This window comes from Podarcis filfolensis (genome assembly GCF_964270895.1).
Source record: "Podarcis filfolensis genome assembly, chromosome: 1".
Lineage (NCBI taxonomy): Eukaryota > Metazoa > Chordata > Lepidosauria > Squamata > Lacertidae > Podarcis > Podarcis filfolensis.
In genome coordinates this window covers 16,783,551-16,796,820 of record NC_139604.1, presented here as the reverse complement: position 1 = coordinate 16,796,820, position 13,270 = coordinate 16,783,551, and the positions used below count along the sequence as shown (strand labels likewise).

The following is a 13,270-nucleotide window of genomic DNA, read 5'->3' as shown; positions in this document are numbered from 1 at the left end:
CATAAATAGCCGTATTCATTTTGGAACTGACTACTCCATAGAAATCTATATAAAATGCCTTCTTAGGGGGGAAATGCTCACAACTATCAGATTCTAACCAGAACAGTGGAAACGGGCATATGTACAAGAGTATATGAGGAGAAGAATGGTTTTACCCAGAGTAAACCCACTGAAATTCATGGTCCTAATTTGTTGTTGTTGTTTAGTCGTTTAGTCATGTCCGACTCTTTGTGACCCCATGGACCATAGCATGCCAGGCACCCCTGTCCTCCACTGCCTCCCGCAGTTTGGTCAAACTCATGCTGGTAGCTTCGAGAACACTGTCCAACCATCTCGCCCTCTGTCGTCCCCTTCTCCTTGTGCCCTCCATCTTTCCCAACATCAGGGTCTTTTCCAGGGAGTCTTCTCTTCTCATGAGGTGGCCAAAGTATTGGAGCCTCAGCTTCAGGATCTGTCCTTCCAGTGAGCACTCAGGGCTGATTTCCTTAAGGATGGATAGGTTTGATCTTCTTGCAGTCCATGGGACTCTCAAGAGTCTCCTCCAGCACCAGAATTCAAAAGCATCAATTCTTCGGCGATCAGCCTTCTTTATGGTCCAGCTCTCACTTCCATACATCACTACTGGGAAAATCATAGCTTTACTATACGGACCTTTGTTGGCAAGGTGATGTCTCTACTTTTTAAGATGCTGTCTAGGTTTGTCATTGCTGGAGGAGGAACCGGCAAGCCACTCCAGTATCCCTGCCAAGAAAACTCCATGGACAAAGGCAACAGGTCCTAATTTAGTCATGTGTATTAATGAGATAATTGCATTAGGAAATGCAACTAAATTAGGTACACACGAAAAGGCCTTCTGAGTTTAGGAAGCTGTTTTATCCTGAATCAGATCACGGCTCCGTTTACCTGTTCACTGTCTATACTGATCGGCGGGTAAAGGGCGCGGGTGGCGCTGTGGTCTAAACCACTGAGCCTCTTGGGCTTCTTTTTTCAAAATGGACGTGCCCAGTTTACCAGGAACCTCTCCACTTCCGTTTCCTGTGTGGATTCCAACCTGACGACGCTCTCAGCGGATGCAAACTCGAAAGTTTCATTTATGCCTTTGGATTGCCAGGCAGCTGGATACCTGCTTCTGCATCACCTCTCAGACCTGCAATTTGGTAGCTTCAATTTGGGTGACAGTCGGCTTCACTTTAATTACAATGATCGCTCAATCTGGAACAAAGCTATTTAAAATGCGGCAGAGGCTGAGCGTTTACAGCCCCCGTTTTCATTCCAAGTTGTGATGTATCCTGTGAGTAAGCAGGACTAGGGCCAAAGCGATGCCTGCTCGCCTCGGATGTGGGTTTTTATTTTTATTTTTAAAAAAATCCTTTTCACAAAAGCTTTGATTTCCCGATGTAAGCCTAGGTGTTGTTTTTGTCAGAGGTGCTCACAGCTCAGGCCTCCCACTGTGGCATTGTTGTTCTTCTCCCTCAGAAAGCCTCTGCAAGGCCAAATGTGTTTTTGTTCTCATTCAAGTCACAAAGATATTGATAATAAAAGCAAATATACCTCACCAGGTGCCCTTCAGAAGCTTTGGACTCCAAGTCCCATCAGCCCCAGTCAAGTATGGCCTGTGGGATGATGGGAGTTGTAGTCTGGGAACCTGATGCCCTCCAGATGTTTGAGACTACAACTGGTCCACAGACAGGGCTGGCCCAAGGCATTTTGGAACCTGAGGCGAAATAATAAAATGGCACCAGGCCTCCACCAAAGAAGAACATACACTCCAACACTTTCCCAATGAAAATAGGGACACCCTATTCCATACCCTCCAACATTTCTTCAATGAAAATAGAGGTGTGTCCCCCAACATTTCTCTGATCAGTGCTTTTTCTGGGGGGACGCAGGGGTACATGTGCCCGTAAGCATTTTGTGAATCTAACGGGAGAAGCAACTATTATTATTTTTTAAAAGTTTCTTCTCTAGCACAGTTAATCATCAGTTCCATTGAATAGTGTGGTGAATCGTCAGTTCTGTTGCTGCCCCCGATGGCGGTCTTATTTCCTGTCACAGTGTTTCCTGAGTCTCAGATGGAAGCGAGCATTTAATGTGTGAAGTAGGAGTTAGAATCTAGCACAGCGATTGGTCAGTTTCATTGTTACCATCTCTGATGGCGGCTTCATTTCCTTCATTTCCCGGTGTTTCCTGAGTCTCAGATGGAAGTGAGTGTTTAATGTGCGGAGCAGTGTGCAATGTGGAGGTAACTTATTTATTTATTATTATTTATTTACTACATTTCTATACCGCTTTATATTTTTAAGAAAAATCTCAAAGCGGTTTACAACTTATTAAAACATCAATAAAGCAATCTTGAATCAAACATTTCTGAAGAAAGTCAGATATAGGGTATACAGTCAAAGTGATATAATTAACAGAAAACTAAAATATTAACCTAAAGATTTCAAAATAAAACATTACAAAGGAGGTCAGCTACAGAATGCATACTTAACACAAACAAAGTTAGCAACAACAACAAACATCTTAAACATTTTTTAAAAAACATTCCTAAGTGAAGTCAAACTATAAAATGCACATTTAAAACAGCATAATTAACAAGAGAATAAAATATTATCATGACACGGCTGTTTGACAGGCACAAAAAGATGGGGCAAAAGAATCCAATAATTAGGATTTGTTGTCAGGCATAGCAATGTCCTTCTGGTCTCACCAGAAGCCTCTCTTGTAGCATGTTCTTTATACTTTGGTCCATTTACTGTATTTATTTCCTCCGATTTGAACTATAAAATGGTGATTTTCTTGAGTCAAAATGAGAGTATCCCTAAACCTTTTTTTAAAAAAAATGAAAAAAAGTACTGTCTCCGATGAAGAAAGGAACATCTGTTTGTGGGCTTCCCCTAGGCATCTGTGAGGACTGGAAGTTGGACTTAGATGGGCCTTTGAGCTTACCTGACGGGTCTCTTTCTTATGTGCAAGTGATTCAGCAAGGACAGGAACCAGAAAATAGGGACTGCACTTGATAATGAGCGATGGTTAGAACATATGGGGAAATAACATCATCAAAAATCTGGATGATGGTTTTGATTTTAAAAATCTGCTTTTGTGTCTCTGTGCCGGGTCAAGTACCTATCTCCACAGGAGTCAACTGCTGCCGAATAACACCCAGTCTCTTTTCTTTTGCTCTGACACATCATTCTAATTTGCTCCTCTGTGGTGATACTCAGTCATAACCACCCACAACCACTTGTGCGTACCCAGTCCTACTCACACAGCTCTCGCCCCTGCCTGGTCACACTGAATCATCCTTCCTGAATACCCATCCATGCAGCTGTTTGCCGCTTCACAACTGCTAACTTTTCTACCAATGCCCCATGGATTTGGAGCGATGAAAATGCCCACTCTTCTCCTCGTCTCTGTAAGCTGCTAAAACCAAGTTGCCGCCGTTAAAAAAACCAGGCCTTTCCCCTTTACCTTGAACAGAAATTCGGAAGGTCTCGTTTTCTTCCTGCCCATGGATGCCACTTTCTTGGTGAAATTTTGCTCCTGGAGGGGGTACCAGACAATTGCTCAGGGATTCTAACAGAGCTACATATCCATGTCAGCAAAAGTCTGAGACTATGGGCTAGCAGTAGTTATCTCCATCAATCCTGTCACAGAGGGGATTATTATTATTATTGTTTTTATTATTATTATTATTGGTGAATCTATTTTGAGTCCTGGTTTTTCAATGCTAAATTTCATTTGCTGCTTTTCTGCATTGGTTTTGTTTTTAACTAAAAAAAGAAAGACTTCACAAAAACTGTCAACACTTTAGTGCAGATATTCTCCTGATGTGAATACTTCTGTACGCAATTGTGCCTCACATACACATATTGGCAAGCAACATCTCCCTAACAGAATGCAATTTTTTTAGAATGCACACATGTTCAGCACACTTCCCTAAATGTATGCATTTTATGAACACATTTCTCTTTTTTTATTAGAGAATTGCATCGCAAAACTCAGAGAAGTGTGGCTTGGAAAGGATGTAAACTGAACAGAATTTCATCCCACCCCTAGTTAAAGAGCAAAACTGACCTTTATTTGAGTTCTCCTTTGGGGCCCTATTCTCTTCGTCCAGTGTTTCCAAATGCTGTGAATCTTCATATATATAAACACTGGTTTCCTCAGCTTTTACACAACACTGTCATTGTCCTTTTAACTGCTATTGGCTTAACTACTCTGATGTCACAGAGATATTCAGGCTGACTAGCTGAACAGTAAAGGAAACCTGAGAGACTTTAGAATTAAAATTCTAAGACCAACGAGCAGCTTTTGTTAAACCATGCAAGTATTCCTACACACCACTGACTTTTGAACAAATCTTTGCTGGTGCAGATCTATTTCAATATGGGCAGTGCTGCTGCATACTTAGTTTTAAGATGAACTAATTGTTTTACTACCACAAAACTGCTTTTACCTCTCTTATTTTAGCCCAACGATGGGGTATCTGTTGTTGGACTACAGCTCCCATCACCCCTGACCATAGGGTCATATTATGTGGGCTGCTGGGAGTTGATGTCAGGGGCTGGCTGGCTGAGGAGGAGTGGTGGAAGCTGCCTGACCAAGAGCCCCCCAGGGGAAGCACAGAGAGAGAGGAATTGGATCCTGGCTCCTGGCGGTGGGAAACTGGCCACAGCCCAAAGGAGGGGATGATCTGGGAACTACTGGAGGCAGGGAGCTTGAAGGATGATGAAGAGAAGGAAACAGGCAAGTGCCCCAACACAGGGCAGGGACAGGAATCAGACTTGGCAGCTCTACGGCAGAGCCACTCTGACAGCTTCTCTGCTGACAGCCTGCAAGGCAGCCCCCTCCCAGAACAATGCATCTACCGGATGGTACCTCTGGTTGCGAACGGGATCCATTCTGGAGGCCCATTCGCAACCTGAAAAGATAGTAACCCGCGTCTGTGCATCTGCACACGCGTGGGTCATGATTCGCCGCTTCTGCGCATGCACACGACTTCATTTTGTGCATCTGCGCATGCGATAGCAGCGAAACCCGGAAGTAACCTGTTCTGTTACTTCCGGGTTGCCGCAGGACGCAACCTGAAAACGTGCAACCTGAAGCAAACGTAACATGAGGTAGGACTGTATTGGGCGTCACCGATCAGAGAGCCAGGCAGACACGGAGAGGGTCCCTTGGGACTTGCCGTAGACAGAGAGATGGGTCTGACACAGAGGGCTAGGGAGGGAAGTGGGCAGTCTGGGCAACTGCTTCATCAAGACAGGAGCAACACTTAGAAGTCTCCATGTGTTCTTTGTTCTGCTTCCTTCATAAAGAAACTAGCTGCAAGTTAGCCAAGTGGTTTCACTGTCTTTCTCTGGTCTGTGAACAACCTGCTCTCCTTGTCAGCTCCCTGACAGTTGGAGTGCAGTAACAGCTCCCCATCCCCTCAGTGATACTCAATGAGCCATTTCAAAACTTGAATGCAGGCAAAGACCAACATAGATGCAAATTAACAAGGAGCAAGTTTTTTCTCTGAGAAACACCATGTGGCGTTTGCCTCCTAGGTGGGTCATAAGGAAAGGGTTAAATGTGTGTGACGTGATTGGCCAGTGGGACCCAAGGGGAGGAGTTAGAGTTAGAGTTGGAGTTGTGTGGAAGTCAGTTGGGTGTTAGAGAAAGAAGAGGATCAGTCTGTGGGTTGGTCGAGTTGTATTGTGAGAGAGAGAAACTGATAGGAGTCAGATAGACAGTTGGGATAATCAGTTAGCAGTTGTTAGGAAGGTATAGGCCGGTATAGAAACTAAGGATAAGAAACTGACAAGAAAAATTATCTGAAACCATAAACTTGTTAAGGCTTATAAAATAAACTTGCTTATTTGATTTAATGTTAACAACTGTCTGGACTCAGTGTGTACCCAATAGAAATGGGTTGGTGGCAGCGGGAAAGCAATCGCAGTGGTGGCAAAGGGATCAATGGATCTTCAAACGTCCGGGGACCCTGTGTGATCGCCACACACCACCACCATGGTTCAATGATCCAATGGCCAACGTGGACTGGTAAAGTCATTCCAGTACCCAGGGTTTGCTGGGTTTGCTGGTCTGTGCAATGCTATGAATGCAAAATGACGATCTACAACCGCCTGTGGCAATAAGATGCATTTTAATATCCAGCTTAATTTTAAGTTTTTCAGTTGGGGAAGAGAAAAAAGGGGCTCCCAGTTTGACAAATTTCATTTGGTTTTATATTATGCATGGCTTCTATCAGTAACTCTAGGTTTTTTTGCAAGTGGTGCTTTTGTAAGCTTTTTAAAAATAAATTCAGAAAGAGATTCTATTATCATGCCGTGATTCATACCCCTTAAAGGCCTCCAAGCCACTCCTTTACCTGCAAGGCCCCTTCTAGGCAGATAGCCAGATCAGCTACTCTGCTCCCCACACACAGTATAGCCAAAAATAGTACCGACAAGCAGCTGCACAGATTTTTCTCAAAAGCAGCATGCCAGTGACGAACCATCTAGGCTTCACAATCAGGAGCTGTTGTTTAATCAGAGCCATATTTATTAAAGTAAACATGTAAATAATCAGAAGCATTTCATTCAATCATAAGGATTTGTGGCATTCATTAAGCTGTGCACTCGTCAGCCTGGAAATGGTATAGGCTGGGGTTCACCTCTCACAAGGAAAGCGACTGTTCAGAAAATAGAATTTAGTCAGGTATTCGATCTGTGTCCTTCTCCTCTGAGTAGTAATAAGGACTAGTGGCTTGGTTTGGAGATCTAGAGGCCTTGCCAGATAAGAACAACTCGGTTCCCAATCCCTAACCCTCCAGCTCCCCCAAGGGGTTATTGTAATCTTTCTTAGTACATTACGCAAAATGACAAATGCATTAAGGTGGGATTGGTGAGGTGAGCCTGTTAGAATTCCCTATCAGGCTAGTGAGGAAGCCAGATATGAAAGCCTTTGGCCCTTTCATTACACACCTTTAGGCGCCAGGCAAAAACGTTCCTTTTTAACCAGGTCTTTGGTTGATCTGATTGACATCCTATGCCCTTTTAAAATGTGTTTTTATTGGCGGGGGCTATTGGGTTATTGTTTTTATTTTTATTATGCATTTTGTGGTTTTATATCTTTTATATCTTGATTTTATTCTGTGAACCGCCCGGAGACCTCCGGGTATAGGCAGGTATATAAATTCAATAAATAATAAAAATGTTGATGATGTGCATGAGCCACACGTTGCACGTGTGACGTTGTGTGTGTGTAACGTTGGGCCCCCTCAATATTGGGTACAAGACGGTGCCACTGCCTGCCACTCATTTTTACTCACTCAATCTTTTCTGGACTCAGCAAATGAGTCGGGTGACTGACTTAGTCACTCCCAAGGGAGCGGGGTCCCGGGTCATCACTCCAGGATATAAAGAGAAGCAGTAGAAATCCTACTTACATTTTGAACACGCTGGAAGTTTCTCCTGGATGACCGCTTTGCAGTATCTAAATCCACCTAGAATGCCCACTTAACCTTCATCCCAACCCCTAATCCTACCTCTACCCCTAATCCTAAATCTCTGTCTAAAACAACCATACACAAAATATACACACCAAGTATATAAAAAGAAAAGTGTACACAAAATAAATGAAGGTTTACATTGGGGAAAAACAAAAAATAAAAGAAAGACTAAAATAAATACAGAAGCAATAAATAAAGAATAAAATAAATACAGAAGTGAAAAAAGAAGAAGTAAAAAGTAGACAAAAATAGAACTCTCTAATCTCTCCTCCTCTCCATCACCTGACTCCCTCTGGCTAACCCACACTGGATATCTGTGGTTGGTGGTTTTTAAGCCAGCAGCAAGAGATGTCACAAAGGAAGGTGGGATGCTGTTACCTTGGCAACCCACCTACCTTGACACTGGGGCAGTATTGCTCCTCCTGAGTCGTGATTATTCTTCAGGACTTTGAGGCATCTGCTCAGAGGGGAATCTCCTCCTTCCTCTCCTGTCAAGAGGTTTCTTCCTGTGCCTGCCTGTCTCCTCATCAGGTCCATTCTTTCGCTACTTTATTTCTCCAGCAAAATCTTAATTGCTGCCGGATTGATTCTTGCACTAGGGGGAACTTCATTTATTTTGAAATTATAATTAGATATCTAGTCCTCTTAGGGTCTGCAGGTAAGCAGTCTTTCAAAAAGCCTCTGAAAGTTGGAAGCTAAGTATAGCTAGGTTTTGCAAGTCGTGAAAAGGCAAATGTCCTCGGAGATTCCTCGCAACTTTAATTAGACATGACCTTAGCCAGCTAGAAAAGGATGCTACTCAGTCTAAGCTAGAATATTATTTGGGTGGCTTTAGGGAGGTTCGGGAGTTTGCATTTTGGCATTCTTCATGTCTTTCAAGAATTTCAGGAAATGTATTATTAGTAGTAATAGAGTTCTTCTTCCTCAGATGACAGCAGTCAACTTATGAGAGCCAGCCTCTGAAATATGGCGATGATGATGATGATGTCACCTTTCACAAACACACAAGAACATACCATCTAACATTTCTCTGATCAACACAGGGACATGTCAAGACCCCGTGACCACACAGTTCCCTAGGGAGTGAATAACCAGACAAGACAACGGCATATAGATTTATGGGTTCAAATGGGCCACAACTTTAATGGCTACAGATATGAATGGTTTGGCACAGACACTGGATGAAGCCAAATTATTCCACTCTACTAAATCAAATAAGTGTTGGAAATGTAAAGAGAAAGAAGGTTCCTTTTATCATATGTGGTGGTCTTGCAGTAAGGTTAAGGCTTACTGGGAAATGATAAACCATGAAATGAAAAAGATGTTCAAAATAAAATTTGTAAAAAACCCCAGAAGCCTTTCTCTTGGGAATTATAGGGACAGAACTACCTAAATTGTATAGAAACTTATCCATGTATGCTTCTACAGTGGCAAGAATGTTACTTGCCCAAAAATGGAAAGAAGAAGAAGTCTCAGCTAAGGAAGAATGGATACAAAAATTTGTGGAATATGCAGAAATGGCGAAACTTACTGGAAGAATAAGAAATCAAGATAACAAACTTTTTATAAAAGAGTGGAAATGGTTTGTTGAATATGTACAGATAAATTGTAAACAGATAAAAACACTGGCAGGATTATTGTAATAACCTGCAATTACATAAGAGTATATATTTAAAGAAGATAAATAGATGAGTAAGTTAAGTGAATTTGGATATGCAGAAGATATTAAAAATAAATTTAAGGAAGCGCAGAAAGAGGGGGAAGTCAAGTTTTAAAATGTCAAAATTATGGTAAAATCAGTGAAATGTATATATCTTAAAAGTATAAATAAAAAATATTTTAAAAACCAAAAAAACACAAATTATTCCACTCCAGCCCATCTGCCGACAGTGCATCTAAGGGTAAACTACATCAAATAGGAGTACCCCCGAGGGGTCCCTGTTGCAGGAGTGCTATGGCCCTAGTCCCCACCTGGGCATTGGACAGAAGCCACTTTTCCCGGATCCCTTTAACAAGAGATCCTTCACCAAGGAGGGGCAGGAAAAGACTACAACCTCCCCTCCAGCCAAGACCTAGGTGTACCCAAAATGTTTTAAGATTTATACAGTTCTCCAAACACTTGTCTGCCCACAGATCTTAGATGATTGTGATATATGATTGGTCCTGAATGGGGTAACTGTGCCCCTGAAGGACCAGGTTCGCAGCCTGGAAGTCATTTTGGACTCACAGCTGTCCATGGAGGTACAGGTCAATTGTGTCCAGGGCAGCTGTCTACCAGCTCCATCTGGTACACAGGCTGAGACCCTACCTGCCCACAGACTGTCCAGAATGGTGCATGCTCTGGTTATCTCCCGCTTGGACTACTGCAACCCACTCTACGTGGGGCTACCTTTGAAGGTGACCCAGAAACTACAACTAATCCAGAATGCGACTGCTAGACTGGTGACTGGGAGTGGCCTTCAGGACCATATAATACTGACCTTAAAGGATCTACATTGGCTCTCAGTGCGTTTCTGAGTACAATTCAAAGTGTTGGTGCTGACCTTTAAAGCCCTAAACAGCTTTGGCCCTGTATACCTGAAGGAGCGTCTCCACCCCCACCATTCATCCCAGACACTGAGGTCCATGTCCGAGGGCCTTCTGGCAGTTCCCTCACTGCGAGAAGTGAGGTTACAGGGAACCAGGCAGAGGGCCTTCTTGGTAGTGGCACCCACTCAGTGAAACACTCTCCCATCAGATATCAAGGAAATAAGCAACTATCTGACTTTTAGAAGATTTAGAAGTTTAGGGATGTTTTTAATGTTTGATGTTTTGATATGTTTTAATATATGCTGTAAGCTGCCCGGGGTGGCTGGGGAAACCCAGTCAGATGGGTGGCATACAAAGAATATAATAATCATTACAGTGGTACCTCAGGTTAAGAACTTAATTTGTTCTTGAGGTCCATTCTTAACCTGAAACTGTTCTTTTTTTTTTTTTTATTATTAAATATTTATTGGTATTTTCAAAAAACACACAACAAACAAAAACAAAAAAAAAAACAAAACAAAATATTCGAAACTAAACAAAAAAAATAGAAAAAACACATACAGTTTCTGATACTTATTTTCCTCAACCTTGTTTCTCAGACCTCCTCACACCTCCCCTTCTTGTATTCCAATTTAAATTGTCAATTCAGCAAGTCCTTAACTTATTTCTTCACCTTAACTTAAACATTTATTCTAACATACTGTTATTTTACTTTACTTCTTTTTTCCATTTCCTCCATTTATTTTTAACAGCCTTATTCTCACTTAGTTTAAAAAAAAAAGAAAAAAAAAAAACCAATTTCACCTTATTAAAATTACACATCAATACTTATACCTCATTAATTTATTCTTGAACCTTTTTCCTAAGGTCGACCAAAATTTCCCTTCCACGGTTTACCCAATTTCCTTACCACTAACAAAATATAAAACAAGCAAAGCAATGCAAATTATCCTTATGTACCCTTTGGATTCCCAACCTCCACCCACCCTTCTCCCGGTTCCAGTCCCCAACCAATATCCATCAGTCTTTATATTATTTATTTAGCCTGGAGATCTCAGGTCCGAGGCCCTTATGTCTCTCTCAGTTCCTTTCTGCCGGTCTCTTTGATAGACCTTGATGTTAAGCCCCAGGTCTCGGAGGGGCTCCGGCCCAACAGAATCGGTGTTGCTTCTAGCCAGTTCTCCATACTTAAAAGCAAAAGCAAAGCCTATGGGGTATTCCAACTCTTGTTTCAAATTTCTTTCAAATCCAAATGTCCCCACAGCTCCAGCTTCCACCTTCAACAAATTTATAATCCTCAGATCTTCAGATCTCCTCAAAAGAGGATCTCTCCATTTTCCAAATTCCCAATCAAACCAGGCTTTCCGCATCCAGTTTTTATTGTCCTTTTTCATGTCAGGCCTCATATTGTAGCTCTCCTTTGACTCCTGCAAGCCTCCATCTCCTTCGTTTTCTTCAAAAAGAACATATTGCTCCATCGTGTCTACGCTTTCGGTTTCATTTATTTGTTCAGTTGAATAGGCTTCCTGTTTCAAATCCTTATCAGACTCCAAGCTGTTGTTTACTGTCCAGTGTAATAGCGCTACCTCTGTAGACAAAGCATCGTACTCATCTTGTAAGTTTCCCAAGAGAACCAGTGCTCTGTCCAATTCTGCTTGGAATTTAGACACTCCAGCCATTTTTGTAATGTAGTATCCTTGTTACCCCTCTAGGGGGATTTAATTCCTTAATCTTCCTTTCAGCTCAAAAACCAAAAGTCCAGTTATTTTGTATCAACCTTATTTTCAACAAGTTATCCCGAATAAACCAGCAAAAACAGCAGAAACAATGTTCTCTTTTTCCAGCTGACAACTAGCTGACTAGCAGCTCACTTGACAGCTGTCAAAATCTTCCATGCAACAGGCTTTCTCATCGGACGTTCCCGGGTCCAGGGGGGGGTGTAGTTTCAGCTCCCAAAATTCTTTTTATCCTCCAGAATATCCTCTTATAATATCCAAACCGTGAGGTCAGGATCTTTAGTTAAAAAAAAAAAGCAAGAAACAGATTCTCTCGACCTTAGCTGCCCAGTCCTTTGCTTTAAGTTGTTTACAAAGGGGGGGGTGGACTTCCTTTTTAGCCCCTTCCCGCTCGTTCCAAATCCAAGATAAGAAATTTTTTAAAGTTCCAATCTCCGTATTACTCACGGGTTGATGTTTTAGGATCCAATCACTCTTAGAAGAAGTTGGCGCTCTCTGTCAATGGCTTGCGGCTTCACTCCGTAGGCGAGGGAGTACTCTCAGCACCACGCCTTACCCTGCCTCCGTTCCGAAGCCTTTAAAAAGGCTCCGTCGCGGATTGGGGGGGCGCAAATGGTGCCCGCCGAGTCTCTGTGTTCACAGGCATCCGCGCCTGTGATTTTAAGGGTCCCCGCTTCGCCGCAGCGGCCAGACCCAGACGCTACGGAGCCGATTCCCCCCGGAGCTCGGAGGGAATCCGCCATTAAACAGTGGCACCAACCCGGAAGTCCCCCTTAACCTGAAACTGTTCTTAACCTGAAGCACCACTTTAACTAATGGGGCCTCCCACTGCTGCCGCGGCATGATTTCTGTTCTTATCCTGAAGCAAAGTTCTTAACTCGAGGTACTATTTCTGGGTTAGCGGAGTCTGTAACCTGAAGCGTCTGTAACCTGAAGCGTCTGTAACCCGAGGTACCACTGTATTATTATAAAAGGTATTGGGTGAAGGCAGGGAAATTGAATTTTCTTGCAGATCCTGACTCAGGATCCTGGTGAAGGAAAAGGTAAATAACCCCTGACAGTTAAGTCCAGTCATGAACGACTCTGGGGTTGTGGAGCTCATCTCACTTTACTGATCGAGGGAGCCGACATTCGTTCCTGGTAGGTAGGAGTTAAGGGCTCTCCTTGGCTACTCCACACTTCTCAGAGGCTGCTGAGAGCCATCCCTGGCAAGTCTGAATCTGTTTCCTCGCTGGTTGCTGCTGGCAAGATAGATGCTTAGCAAGAGAAATGTAGAAGATTCTTTTCCGGATGAGCAAGGACTTGTGCTCGTTTTCTTGTCTGGCAGCAAAGAAATTCCGGAGGAGACGGCTGTTCACACAGTTACGAACCAAAGGCCCGTTCAGACCAGCCTTCTCTGCTCCACATTGCTCAGTCAGATGCCTCTGGCTGCTTTTGAGAGTCACGTGAGGCAGCACAGACCAACAACCTGGTTGGATCAAGTGCCATTTGGCTCCTCCTCTCCCCAAAC

At 43.0% G+C, this 13,270-nt stretch overlaps 1 long non-coding RNA gene across 1 annotated transcript in view; it reads right to left on the bottom strand.

Moving 5' to 3' along the window:
- Positions 1–2,654: 2,654 nt before the first annotated feature.
- Positions 2,655–13,270, bottom strand: part of LOC310743842 — an 887,199-nt gene continuing 876,583 nt past the window's right edge. Inside the window, exon 2 of the long non-coding RNA XR_014539266.1 lies at positions 2,655–4,796. This is a non-coding gene — a long non-coding RNA (uncharacterized lncRNA). The remainder of the gene's footprint in view (positions 4,797–13,270) is intronic.